The sequence below is a fragment of the Pan paniscus genome, chromosome 6 (assembly GCF_029289425.2).
Source record: "Pan paniscus chromosome 6, NHGRI_mPanPan1-v2.0_pri, whole genome shotgun sequence".
Lineage (NCBI taxonomy): Eukaryota > Metazoa > Chordata > Mammalia > Primates > Hominidae > Pan > Pan paniscus.
In genome coordinates, this window is record NC_073255.2 from 83,118,911 (window position 1) to 83,133,629 (window position 14,719).

At 46.8% G+C, this 14,719-nt stretch overlaps 1 protein-coding gene and 1 long non-coding RNA gene across 2 annotated transcripts in view; one reads left to right on the forward strand and one right to left on the reverse strand.

Annotated features, from left to right (window-relative positions):
- Window positions 1-14,719, reverse strand: part of LOC117978262 (huntingtin-interacting protein 1) — a 136,208-nt gene that overhangs the window by 87,583 nt on the left and 33,906 nt on the right. The gene's annotated exons all lie outside the window — the stretch shown is intronic.
- The window catches only part of LOC134730687 (uncharacterized), a 40,477-nt gene that overhangs the window by 7,607 nt on the left and 18,151 nt on the right, over window positions 1-14,719 (forward strand). Inside the window, exon 2 of the long non-coding RNA XR_010112607.1 lies at window positions 1-14,719. This exon is cut by the window's right edge and continues 18,151 nt beyond it. This is a non-coding gene — a long non-coding RNA (uncharacterized LOC134730687).

A 14,719-nucleotide genomic window follows, 5' to 3' on the forward strand; every position in this document is an offset into this window, starting at 1 on the left:
GTGGGTGGGTCACTTGAGGTCAGGAGTTCGAGACCAGCCTGGCCAACATGGTGAAACCAGTCTCTACTGAAAATACAAAAATTAGCCAGGGGTGGTGGTGCATGCCTGTAGTCCCAGCTACTCGGGAAGCTGAGGAACAAGAATTGCTTGAGCCTGGGAGGCAGAGGTTGCAGCGAGCTGAGATAGCACCATTGCACTCCAGCCTGGGTGAAAGAGTGAGGCTCTGTCTCAAAAACAAACAAACAAACAAATAAATAAACAAAACCAAAATAAAACAGCAAGGGACAGATATGACGATCTCTGTCCTCACGGAGCTTATATTTTAGCAGGGGAGACAAGCAGTAAACAAATCGGATGGCGAGAGGTGCTATGGAAGAAAGATCAGGACAAGGATAGGGCTGGAGTGTTCTAGGCAGCATTATAACCTCCCAAAGGGTCACTGAGAAAGGCTGTACTGAGGTGACAGAGGGATACAGACTTTAAAGTGACGAGAGGCTGGCGTGGTGGCTCACACCTAAAATCTCAGCACTTTGGGAGGCCGAGGAGGCAGGACTGCTTGAGACCAGGAGCTTGAGAACAGTCAGGGTGACATAGCAAGATCCTGTCTCTACAAAAAAATTTAAAATGAAAAAATTAGCCTGGCTTGGTGGCAGAGGTGGGAGGATGGCTTGAGCCCAGGAGTTTGAGGCTGCAGTGAGCTACGATAGGGCCACTGCACTCTAGCCTGGGAAGCAGAGTGAGAGCCTGTCTCAAAAAATAAATAACATGAAGAGGAAGTGAGCCTGGTACACACCTGGGGGAAGATTTCTAGGCACACGAGCAGAAGCCCAGCTGGCAGGCGCAAGGAAATATGGCTAGAGCCGGAAGTCAGGGGCAGGAGGGGCCAAATCCCTAGAGGCCTCGTGGCTCATGGTGAGGACTGACCTTTGTTCCACGTAAGACTGGGGCCACTGGAAGTGGTTTTGTTTTTTGCGGTTTTTGGTAAAGACGGGGTCTTGCCATGTTGCCCAGGTTGGTCTTGAACTCCTGGCCCCAAGCGATCCTCCTGCCTTGGCCTCCTAAATTGCTGAGATTAATGGGTGAGCCAGTATGCCCGGCCTCCCTGGAAGGTTTTGAGCAAAGCGGTAAAACGATCTGATTCAATAGGATCCCTCTGGCTGCTGTGCTGAGAACAGACTGCAGGGACCAGTGTGGCTGCAGGGACCACAGTGAAGACGCTGCTGCCTTCAATCAGGCCAGAATTGATGGTGGAGGCAGAGGAGGTGTCGAGACGTGGTCGGTCTCTGAATTTATTTTGAAGCTAGAGCTGATGGGATTATCTGATGTTCTGGATCTGGGGTGTGAGGAAGGAAGGAGTCAAGGATAACATCGTGATGATTTGCCTGAGCAACTAGAGGGACTGAGCTGCCATGAACAAGCTGGGGGGACCCATGGGAGAGTTGGTTTGGGGCTAGGTTAGACATGAGACACCCACCAGGCATCCCAGTGGAGCTGTGGGTGAGCAGTGGGCTGTGCCGCATCTGGAGTTCAGAAAAGGTCTAAGCTAGGCCAGGTGTGGTGGCTCACACCTGTAATCCCAGCTCTTTGGGAGGCCGAGGTGGGCAGACCTCTTGAGGCCAGTTCGAGACCAGCCTGGCCAACATGATGAAACCCTGTCTCTACTAAAAATACAAAAATTAGCCAGATGTGGTGGTGCACGCCACCCAGCTGACTCGGGAGGCTAAGGCAGAAGAATTGCTTGAACCCAGGAGGTGAAGGCTGCAGTGAGCTGAGATCATGCCACTGCACTCTAGCCTGGGTGATAGAGTGAGACTCTGTCTCAAAAAAAAAAAGAACAGGTCTGAGCTACATTTATAAATTTGGACGGGATGTAAGAGTGAATAAGAGCACCAAGGAGTGAGTGCAGATGAGATGTCTGGGGACAGCCTGAGGACACCCCGATGTTCAGGAGAGACAGGAGGCCAGGTACGGGCAGTGGCTCATGCCTGTAATCCCAGCACTTTGGGAGTCCAAGGAAGGAGGATTGCTTGAGCCCAGGAGTTCGAGACCAGCCTGGGCAACACAGTGAAACCCCGTCTCTACCAAAAATACCAACATTGCAAGTCTTAAAACCTGGTCTCTAAATAAATAAATAAGGATAGGAGGGAATCAGTGATGGAGATAGAAAAGAAACAGCCTGTGAGGTTGGGGGAAGCCAGGAGACTGTGGCACCCTGGAAGCCATATGAAGAAATGCATTTTGACCGGGCATGGTGGCTCATGCCTGTAATCCCAATGCTTTGGGAGGCTGAGGAAAGAGGACACTTTGAGCCCAGGAGTTGGAGGCTGTAGTGAGCTATAACTGCGTTACTGCACTCCAGCCTGGGCAACAGAGCAAGATTGTCAAATAAATAATTATCTATCTATCTATCTATCTATCTATATATTTTTTAAAGGAAATTGGCTGGGTGTGGTGGCTCACACCTGTAATCCTAGCACTTTGGGAAGCTAAGGCGGGCAGATCACCTGAGGTCAGGAGTTTGAGACCAGCCTGACCAACATGGTGAAACCCTGTCTCTAATAAAAATAAAAAATTTAGCCAGGCGTGGTGGTGCGTGCCTGTAATCCCAGCTACTCGGGAGGCTGAGGCAGGAGAATCGCTGGAACCTGGGAGACGGAAGTTGCAATGAGCTGAGATTGTGCCTCTGCACTCCAGCCTGGGCAATAGAGCGGGACTCCATCACAAAAAAAAAAAAAAGCAAAAAAAAAAAAAAAAGGCTCTCCCCCTCTGATGGTAGGTCGAGGAGAGAAAGGGGAGGCTGGGAGCTGGAGGCAATGAGTGCTCTACAGGGTTTCTGCTGTGAAGAGGGACAGAGAGAGAGGGCAGCCGCTGGGAGGAGGTGGGCTCAAGGTTTTCTTGTTTCCAGTGGGAGACATAATAACGCATTTGCATGCGCATGAGGAGAGGACGGGAGAGTGGCAGGGATGGGAATGGGGCCTGGTGCCCAGCAGGAGGGCAGGCTGGGCCAGATCCCACAGTACAGACACAGACGGAGGCAGACATGTGGGTGAGGGCAGTGCCAGTTTTCACAGATCGTCTCTCTTCACAGTGAAACAGGAAGCGAGGTCAGGGCTGAGAGCTCAGGATTTGAGGAGTGCACAGGATGCCTGGAGCTGCACTCAAGGCCCAGGCAAGTGGCACTTGGAGAAAGGAACTAAGCCAGCCTCCGCCTCCTCTTCTCCAGCCCAGTTCTCCCCAGAGCCTCTCCCTTGTCCTCAAACCAACTCTTCTCCTCCTCCTCATTGCCTTTCTGTCTTGTAAAGTGTTTGAGGCTGGGCACAGTGGCTCACGCTTGTAATCCCAGCACTTTGGGAGGCCAAGGCGGGAGGACTGCTTCAGCCTAGGAGTTTCAGACCAGCCTGGGGAGTAGTGAGACCCTATGTCTACAAAACATCAGAAAATTAGGGTGTGGTGGCTCATGCCTATAGTCATAGCTACATAGGAGGCTGAGGCAGGAGGATCGCTTGAGGGCAGGAGGATCACTCGAGCTCTGAAGGTCAACGCTGCAGTGAGCTATGATCGTGCCACTGCACTCTAGCCTGGGAGACAGAGCTGGACCTTGTAAAAGAAACACACACACACACCTCCAAAGCACAGACGTCACTGATCTCAGGTCAGAACCAAAGAAAAGAGACGGAGTGAGCAGTGAGGCTGTGGTTACACTCTGGAGGCCACGGAATCAGGCAGGCAGAGGCGCTGATGGATACTCCCTGCTCTGGACCCAGGGAGTGAGAACAAGCTGGGGAGGATTTGCTAATCAGTTTTCTAAAGTGGAAAGAGGGGTTGTTGCTAATTCCGGAGGTGGATTTCATCATCGGCTGCACGGCTGTGACGTGACTTCCTCAGAAAGCAAAGCTGCCAGAAACTCTCCCTTCTACTTCTTCTGTCTTGGGGGTGAAGAAGAGCCCTTTCTTAGGGGAGTGGGGGAAAAAAGAGCTATGAGATTCAGAAGTATAGGGGTGTTGGCCGTGGGGGAGTCATCCAACAGGCCCCAGGCAGGGTAAGCCCCACCCAAGCCTCCAGGCCTGACAGCCTACTGGTCTCCTGGTGGCCACAACGTCACTGGAAGCCCCCTTTCTAAAGCACAGCTCCAATCATGTCAGAAACATCCAGAAACATCCAGGGCTCACGAGGAAACTGCTCCACTCCCTGGCCTGGCACTCAATGCCTGGAGATCCGGCCCCCACTTGCCTTTCCAGTCTTAGAATTCATTCCTGTCCTTCCCTTTCCCAAATACGTCCTGCCTAATTTGACCCTCATGCCTTCTCTTCATGCCACCTCTCTAACCAAGATTAACTACCCTGCCAAAACCATCTCCATTTATTTAAGTTCCATCATTCATTCAGATAGTCATGATTTTATTCATTCATTGAATTCATCCATCAAATCTATATTCATCCCTCTGTGTCTGTACATAGGTGTATTTTTGTTTAAATTTTTTTTTTTTTGAGATGTCTTGCTCTGTCGCCCAGGCTGGAGTGCAGTGGTGTGATATTGGCTCACTGCAGTGCCTCGGCCTGCCTCCTGAGTAGCTGGGAATTACTGGCACCTGCCACCACGGCCAGCTAATTTTTGTATTTTTACAATGAGTAGAGATGGGGTTTCATTATGTTGGCCAGGCTGGTCTCGAACTCCTGACCTCAGCTGATCCACCCACCTTGGCCTCCCAAAGTGCTGGGATTATAAATATAAGCCACCATTGTTTAAGTTTTTATAGAGATGGGGTCTCACTCTGTTGCCCAGGCTGGTCTCAAACTCCTGGGTAGGTGTATTGAGCACCTGGTCAAGTGTTGCATTAAGTCAACTCACAGATCACTAAGACTTAGTCCTGGTTTCAGAGTGAGGTCTAGATGGGGAGAAGGTGATGGCACTGTGTCCACCTTGTGAGAGGAGAGAGATTGGTGGGTATGGACTGTACGGAGGCCTGGGGTGTGGGCATCTATCTGAGGCTTAAGGGTTGGTGATGGCTGCCTGAAGGAAGAACCAACCTAACCAGCTGAGAAGCTGGTCTGGAAAGGGGGCCTGCCAGGGCATTCAGGTAGAGATGACAGCATGACTGAGCCACAGAAGTGAGCAAGGCCCAGAGTTGGGGACTGGTGAATAGTCACTGTTTCTAGTGAGTAGAAAAGCAGAGATGGGGCGCTATAGTTTAAATATGTGTGTCCCCTCCAAAATTCATGTTGAAACTTAATCTCCATTGTGATGGTATGAAGAGGTAGGGACTTTTGGGAAATGATTAAGTCTTTTATAAGGACAAATGCCCTTATAAAAGAGGCTTTGGAGGCCGGGCGTGGTGGCTTATGCCTGTAATCCCAGCACTTTGAGAGGCTGAGGCAGGTGGATCGTTTGAGCCCAGGAGTTTGAGGCCAGCCTGGGTAACATGGTGAATCCCTGTCTCTTAAAAAAAAGAGGCTTTGGAGAGCTCCTTGCCCTTTCTACCTCTTCTGCATGCGAAGGCACACCATTAATCTCTTCTACCTTTTTTTTTGCCATGTGAGGATGCGGCGAGAAAATGCCATCTATGGAACAGGCTCTTGCCAGTCACTGAATCTGGTGGCGCTGTGATGTTGGACTTCCCAGCCCCCAGAACTGTGAGAAATAAGCTTCTATTGTTTATAGACCCAGTCTATGGTATTTTGTTATAGCAGCAAGAATGGACTAAGACCGGGGCCATGACCTGGAAGCCTAATTTATAGAGCCATAGGGCAGCCGCCCAAGGAAACTTCCCCTGTACTTACTACCCAGCTTGAAACACATTAGCAAAAAGAATTCTTGAAAGCTAAAACCTCAAAGCCTAAGTCCTTAAAGCGTTAAGTAAGCCAATGGATACATACGCTTAGGTGAACGCACAAGGATTTCACCCCAATAGTGGAAAATGTTATTAATAGAGGACAGATCACAATGAAATGATACATCGCCCCCTGCTCATCTGGAATTATAGTGATACTAACATTGACTGAATGATACATGTCAAGGCATTGGTCTAAACACTTTATATGTGGTAATTCATCTGCCCTCACCACAACCCTGTATGGAAGGTAATATGCCTATCCCCACCGTACAAGAGGGAAAGCCTGGCAAAGGGAGACCTCAGTAGCCCACCCAGGTAAGTACACAGTGGAAACTGGTTTTGAACCCATGAACCCAGAACCCATGGATGGCCTGGACCACTCTGATATATTATTTCTAGATCTCCAGCATGGTGAAAACAAAAATTAAAGTCTACAAAACCGTATTATGGTATGGCCCCATTTTGTTTAAATATGTGTGTATTTGTCTGTGCGTACATGCTTGTGTTTGATTGAATCAAATGAAAATTTGGCTGTTTTTGACTTATATAAAAGGCAATTTCATAAGGTTCAACCTAGTGCATGCACACAAAGACACACACACACACACACACACACACACACAGAAAAGTCTGTAAGAACCTACACTAAATTGTTAACAGTAGTTTTAGATGGTGGAAAAATATTTGATCTTTATTTTCTTTATACCTTTTCATATTTTCTGAAAAGTGGCAGAAGTTTAACATTTCTGTGGATTACCTGTTTCCTTACTGCTGGTGCTGATGACCTCAGCTATGTGGTATTAAAATCTACTCAGTGTGCAGGAGCCCCAGCCCGGCAAACTACAGCATCAGGGTCCAGTGCACTCAAGGCTATCTCTCCTCGGGGACAGAGAAGCCAAAGTGTGTACTTCAATGAAGCAAGTGCTTAGAACAGCACATGGCATATCAAGGGCACTCTATAAACCTTTTCCAAATAAATGAATGAATGGTCACTTTCTCCACCCCACTTCCTACACCACTTGGCAGAATCAATCATTCCTACTTAGTTTCTATAGGAGTTTCCTTAAATCTCTATAGAATAAAGAACCCAGTAACCTGCCCAGGTAAGTGGTAGAGACAGATTTTGAACCCCAGGACCCAAGGCCTTGACCACTCTGAAATACTGTTCCTAGATCAAAGTGAGGGGCCCTTTGAGATTTGACTTCTCTGAGCCTCAGTTTCTCCAGCTTGAACATGAAAATAGGAATCACACTTTTCTGAGAATTGCATGAGACACGGTGCTCTGTCACCTCCAGCCTTGTTCCAGTTGATGTTACTTGGGTAGGGCTGAGAGGGCCTTGTTTATTGTGGGTAGCATCAAGTCCACACCCAGGGCCATGGCCAGAGAACTGCCCATTTGACCTTGCCTCCCTTACTGGAGATTTGTTGGATATAAGAGGCAGCATCTTCCCTCCAATTACTAGAAAATCTGGCAGAAGTGGATGAGCGTTCAGTGCTCTGTAGACCCTCTGGCTGACGGCTGGATCCACAGTTGAGTAGACCTCAGGATGATGGTCAAGGGGAGCTGGGCACAGGGAAAGGGCCCTGAGGTTTAGACTCAGACAACTCTCAGCAATGAGCCATGAGCTAAATCTGGAGTCCAGGATTTCAGCCAGACTGTAAGCCAAGTACACACCATGAACAGGGGTTCCAGAGTTCCCTGGCAGCCAAGGAAAATCCCCTGCTGGGAATGAATGTGCTCACTCCTCTTTCACAATTCTTATCCAAGCATATTTAGAACAGTGCAGCCATTTCTGCATCTAACCCCATTTCCTGGATCATTTACCACCTTCCAACAGCCTACAAAATTTTCTCATTTACATTTATTGCTATTATCTATGACTCATCCCCTCAGTCCCTGCAGGAGCTCAGCTCCACAAGGCAGGAATCTTTGTTTGGTTCAGTGAAGTATCCCAAGTGCTTGGAACAGCACCTGGCATATGGAAGACACTCTATAAATCTTTTCTGAATAAATGAATAAATGAAATGTCACCTTCCCCACCCCACTTCCTGTACCATTTGGCAGAATTAGTCATCTTGCCTCTGAATGTCTATAGAACTTTCCTTAAATCTCTCATATTGTACCAATCACACTATTGTGATTATTAACATTAATCTAATGTTATAATTTTATCTCCTGTACCTCTTTTTTTTTTTTTTTTTGCTCTGTCACCCAGGCCAGACTGTAATGGCACAATCTCGGCTCACTCCAACCTCTGCCTCCCGGGTTCAAGTGATTCTCGTGCCTCAGCCTTCCAAGTAGCTGGGATTACAGGCACGTGCTGCCGCACCCGGCTAATTTTTGTATTTTTAGTAGAGACGGGGTTTCACCATGTTGGCTGAGCTGGTTTCAAATTCCTGACCTCAAGTGATCCACCTGCCTTGGCCTCCCAAAGGGCTGGGATTGCAGGTGTGAGCCACTGCATGCGGCCTGTACCTCTTTTAAGGAAGAAGCCATCAAAGGATCACTTTCTCTCTTACATTATCTACACCTGGCATGAGGTCTGGGTGGGTCCTCAGTGTCTGCTGACTCAGGGGACAATCTTCACATATACAGGGCAAAAAAGACAATAGCCAGGACCCTGGTTGTAACCATTAGAAACATCCCTACCCAGCACCGGGGCTGGTGACATGATCTTGAGCTAGGGGGAGTAGGGAGGCAGTGATTTTGTAAGACTTCTTCCTAGCCTGAGAAAAATCCAGCAAGAAAAAGTTATTTTAGGTCCCAGAATACGAGGCTGAACTGAGTCCTCCAAAGAGAGGTTAAGATAGAAAGTTAATGAAATGTTCATTTCAAAAAAACTTTGCCCAACCCACGGTTTGCAACTCCCACACTTATCCTGGTACCAGTGAGAGCCATCTCCAGGCCCGGGTAGCAGTAGGCAGCGTAAACCCGTTGGCCAGAATAGCATATCCACGTCTGATTGGCAAGTGGAGGCAGCCCCGCTTACTGGCTCTACTAGAGACTTGCTGGTTATTTTTAACACAGGCCCTCACACCTGTGCCCACTCCTCCTCTCCATTCCTCTGGCCCCGCTCCTAACAAACCTACTCAACATTCATTCCCCAGGGTTGTATGTTCAGCCTGTGTGCAGCACCTCTCTCTCAACTGGAATGTCTTCTTTTGTCTTTTAATCATTCATGCATTCAGCACCCATTGTGCATCCTGTATTTCCTTCAATTGCGGCTCCCCACCTTTTCTTTTTTTTTTTGAGATGGAGTCTTGCTCTGTCGCCCAGGCTGGAGTGCAGTGGTGTGATCTCGGCTTACTGCAACCTCCGCCTCCCAGGTTCAGGCGATTCTCGTGCCTCAGCCTCCTGAGTAGCTGGGATTACAGGCGTGAGCCACCACGCCCAGCTAATTTTGTATTTTTAGTAGAGACGGGTTTTCTCCATGTTGGTCAGGATGGTCTCAAACTCCCGACCTCAGGTGATCCTCCCGCCTTGGCCTCCCAAATTGCTGGGATTATAGGTGTGAGCCACTGCGCCCGGCTTGCTCCCCTTCTTAAAGCACAGCTCTTCCAGGAATCACTGAGGTGTAAAAAGATTCAGCTTTGGGAGGCCAGGTTGGGAGGCCGAGGCAGGAGTATTGCTTGAGGCCAGCAGTTCAAAATCAGCCTGGGAAACATAGCAAAATCCTGTCTCTGCAAAAAAGTTAAAAATTGCTGGGCATGGTGGCATGCACCTGTAGTCCCAGCTACTTGGGAGGCTGAGGTGGGAGGATCACCTGAACCTGGGAGGTTGAGGCTGCAGTGAACTGGAACTGGAATTGCACCACTGCATTCCAGCCTCAGGGATAGAGTGAGACCTTCTCTCTGAAAAAGGAAAAAAAGCCAGCACCGTGGCTCATGCCTATAATCTCAGCACTTTGGGAGACCAAGGCGGGCATATCTCTTGAGCTCAGGGATTCAAGACAAGCCTAGGCAACAAGGTGAAACTCCGTCTCTACAAAACATACAAAAATCAGCCAGGTGTGGTGGTGTGCACCTGTAGTCCCAACTACTCGGGAGGCTGAGGTGGGAGAATCACTTGAGCCTGAGAGGTTTGAGGCTGCAGTGAGCCGTGACTACACCACTGCACTCCAGCATGGAGGATAGACCGAGATCCACCTCAAAAAAAAAAAAAAAAAAAAAAAAAAAGATTTGTGTTCTGTATCCTGGAAACTTTGTTAGCCCACAGAGATAGGGAGTGTGCCTACTTTTCAAGCATCGACCAGAGGTAGTTTCTGAACAAATCCTGTGGTTTCATGACCTTACCCTTTCAGCGTGCCTGAAATACCCTTATTTTCCTCCTTCCAGGGGATCTTCTTCCCCTCTGTCCCCAGTTTTCTTAATGATACCCTTCCTTAAGTTGCTGGCTGGTTAACCCCACCTTCTCCAGGCTGACACATGCCCCATCCTTTGTGCATTGCACCACATGTATTGCAACTACTAACAGGTCTGATTGCCCCGGCAGACTGAGCTCACCCAGCAGTGATCATTCTGCAAGAAGCAATGCTCCCCTCTTTCCCTGAAGTTTTCAGATTTCATTTGTAGCCTAAATGAAAGAGCAAACATATTTCTAATGATAGCCATGGTTTACTAAGCCCCTCCTATGTGCCAAGTACTGTATTTTGTATTTTATCTTATTTTTTTAGACAGGGTCCTGCTCTGTCACCCAGGCTGGAGTGCAGTGGTGCAATCACATCTCACTGCAACCTTGAACTCTTGGGCTCAAGTGATCCACCTGCCTCAGCTGGGAGGATCCCTAGTAGCTGAGACCACAGGCCCATGCGACCAAACCCAGATAATTTGTTTTTAAAATTTTTTTTTTTTTTTAGTAGAGATAGGATCTTGCTATTTTGCCCAGGCTGGTCTTGAACTCCTGGGCTCAAGTGATCCTCCCGCCTTAGCCTCCCAAAGCACTGGGATTACAGGCATAAGCCACCATGCCTGGCTTGTGTCAAGTACTTTAAGTGAGCATCTTGACAGTGCTGCAAGTCTGCAGACACCAACCTGCCTTAGAGGCGAGGAAACAATATGAGGAGATCAACTAACTTGTCTACGATCTGAGAGTCGGCAAGTGGTAGCAACGGGACCTTAGCCTCTGTAATTCCAAAGCCCAGGCTCAGCATCTGGAGCAGCCTCAGGATGCAGACGAGCCTCCCTTAATCCTCTGTGCACAGGGGACAGGGCTGTGGAGTCTGGCTGGGATCCCACTCACTCAACCATTCCCATTTACAAATATGCCTCCCACCCTGACCCCTCTCTACCTGCCCACAGGAACCTCCTCCAAATTAAAGATGCATTAGGACTTTAGGGAATCTAAAGGACACATGGGGAATTTATTTATTTTTTCTTGAATGACCCATGGATTAATTTATTTGGGGCTCCGGAGCAGGGGGAATCTTCTCCGATTATGGAAACCTTTGGCTCAGGGGCAGGTGTGAGACTACGTGCCTGTCCTGGGTTTGAACTGGGACCTCTCTGGGCAAGAAGGGAGACAAAGGTGGAGGGGAAACAGCACTTGGACTTGAGCTTCAAGAAACTCACCCAGCTGCACGTGTGTTGCGGGGGAGATTGGAGTAGGGGAAAGACGGCAGGAAATGGGGAAGTGGGAGGGAGAGATAGTGTGATGGGGGCAGAAAAGCACTGTGGGAGGGGCTGTCTTAAAACCCATGTTTGCATCTGGACTTAGCCCCTGACCAGAAGTGCAACTCGGAGGGGCCTCCGAAGACAGGTGCTCGTAGGACACTAAATCCTGCTTCACAAGGCCGCTGTGAGGAAGAAAATAATCCAGGTGAGATTGTTCTGTCAATTGCAAATGTCTATTGATGCGTGGTCGCCCTTGGTGCATTTCAAGGAAATCTCTCTTTCAACTCTGTAAGCCTTTTCGACAGACAAGGACTCAGCCATCCTCAGCCCTGGATCCTTTCATATCTTAACGTCCTCACCCAGGGGCCTACATAAAAAGGGGGTATTCAGTATGTGAGTGAATTGAATGGAACCTCATCTTGGTGAGATAAAATCTTAGTGATCAGTGACGATGAAAGATAGTAATCCACAAATGGTAAACCAAAAATTCTTTTCTCGCAAGCAATTTTTTTTAGAGAAAAGGTCTCACTCTGCCACCCAGGCTGGAGTGCAGTGGTGTTATCATAGCTCACTGCAGCCCTGACCTTTTGGGCTCAGCCTCCCGAGTAGCTGAGATTACAGGTGCACACCACCATGCCTGGCTAATTTTTTCTTTTTTTTTTTTTTTGTAGAGACAGGGTCTCACTATGTTGCCCAGGCTGGTCTCAAACTCTTGGGCTCAAGCGATCCTCCTGCCTCAACCTCCCAAAGTGCTGGGATTACAGGTGTGAGCCACTGTGCCTGGCCAATTTCCATTCTTTATAAATTACCAGGTCTCAGATATTGTTAAAGCAGCGCAAATGGACTACGCAACTGACCGTAGTAAAAAACACATTTTACTGTGGTACACATACACCATGGAATACTCTGCAGCCATAAAAAGGAACAAGATCATATCCTTTGCGGGGACATGGATGGAGCTGGAAGCTGTTATCCTCAGCAAAATGACACAGGAACAGAAAACGAAACACCGCATGTTCTCACTTATAAGTAGGACCTGAGTGATGAGAACACATGGACACGTGGCAGGGAATAATGCACACTGGGGTCTGTCAGAGGGTGGGGAGGGAGAGCATCAGGAGGAATATCTAATGGATGTTGGGCTTAACACGTAGGTGATGGGTTGATCTGTGCAGCAAACCAGCATGGCACGTGTTTACCTATGTCACAGACCTGCACATGTACCCCTGAACTTAAAAGTTGAAGAAAAAAAAAATACGTTTTACAGGGCCACCCAGTACTTACTCATGTGCATGCATAAAATACAACCAAAATCAGTTTCATGATCTAATGCTTACCCTCTCACGTGGAATATACCTGGATGTTTTCTCATCTATTTCACTCTTGTTTTTATTTTTTTGAGATGGTCTCTTGCTCTGTTGCCCAGGCTGAAGTGCAGTGGTGCGATCTCAGCTCACTGCAACCTCTGCTTCCCGGGTTCAAGCAATTCTCCTGCCTCAGCCTCCCCAGTAGCTGGGATTACAGGCGTGTGCTGCCTCACCTGGCTAATTTTTGTATTTTTAGTAGAGATGGGTTTCACCATGTTAGCCAGACTGGTCTCTAACTCCTGACCTTAGTTGATCCTCCCGCCTTGGCCTCTCAAAGTGCTGGGATTACAAGCGTGAGCCACCGCGCACCTGGCCTATTTCACTCTTTCATATGCTGGCTGAAGCCCACTAAATGGATTTTGTGGCCCAGGGCTGAAAACGCTGCTCTGTTTGCTGGGCAGGTCACCCATCAGTCCTTGGCATCATTTTGCACAGCGATCTCTCCAGTTGGGCATTTAACTTCTACCACATCCCTCCTCCAGCCCAAATTACTGGAGGTTAGTAATTTGGAAGAAAGTTCTAAAAACAATGAAGTTCTTTTTTAAATAAAATAAATGCTTCTTCACCACATTCTTGATGTAGAAACAAACAGAAAACAACAACTACCCCCCCAAATAACAGATATCAAAAATTCTAGGTAGCAAAGTTACTTAGAAAAGTCATAATCTCAATGTAAAGCAATCTGAGGATATTCCAATCAATTTACCTCACATATTTTTTTCATGTGTACAGGCATTAAATATTATAAAATTCACCCAAATTTATACAAAATCTATTTTCAGTAAGTACCAAATGCAAATTCTAAATAATAAGAAATTAATCGTGTCATATTTAATTGGTGCCATTGTTTTTCTTTCTTAGTAATAGAAAAAAATAATGGTACACCTTAAATCAATGAAACATAGTATCTGAAAATGAAATAAAGTTTGTAAAGCCTTAGCAACTTTATGTAGGTTAGATAATAAGATATTAAGGGAAATTACAGATGATGAATACATGTCCTCAATGCTACAAGCTTTCTTTAGAGGAACAGTCATGGTTTTACATCATTAGTCTCTAAAACTGGAGACAAACTAATAATGTTGGTAGCTCACTGGGCTGTTCAACGGGGATAACTCTGGATGTTTACATATACTTGCTCTAAAAATATTCCTTCCTATTCTCAAGATTAGGAAAACTGGATAAATCCAAGTGATCAACAGCGCCACAATCAATTTAGACAGGAAGATAGATTTCAGATCATTACGATGAAAGACCAATGTATGAAATTGTTTAACATGAAAGCTGTGGTTGCTGCCATCTTAGAACACAGGACTTTAGTTACCACTTGCCATTTGCCACGCTCTGGAATTGGTCTTTCTACAGGGAAGAAGGCTGACTAGAACGATGACCCACTGAACCCCATTTAACTTTATGCTTCTATGTTTCTAAATAAAATCCCCTGAGCCTGCAATTGATAAATATTTAAAGATAAATTATATAATTAGACACTCACCTCTAGGTTTATTAACCCCAACAATGAAAAAAAAAGCAAGTTCCAATACACATACACACACACACACACACACGCACACACACACATTTGTCAGATAGTCATAAAAAGAATTTACAAAGCTCATACATTTTATTTTGTTTTAACTTTTATCTAAAATTAAAGAAAAATTAATTAACAATGCTACCCCAATGCCATTCCTAGACAGATACATAATCAAGCTTCCCTCAGAAACTCACTTTTAGGTAAACCTATTACTTTATTTCTAATTTATTTTACTTAATACTGACCATTCTCCTTTAGTTGTCAATGACTTATGATAATTTTTAAAATATTAAAATGAGTAACAATAATTCAATTTCCTTTACTAAACATCTCTTGTTTTCTCCTTTGTATATTTCAGTAAAGATTATCCTTCAT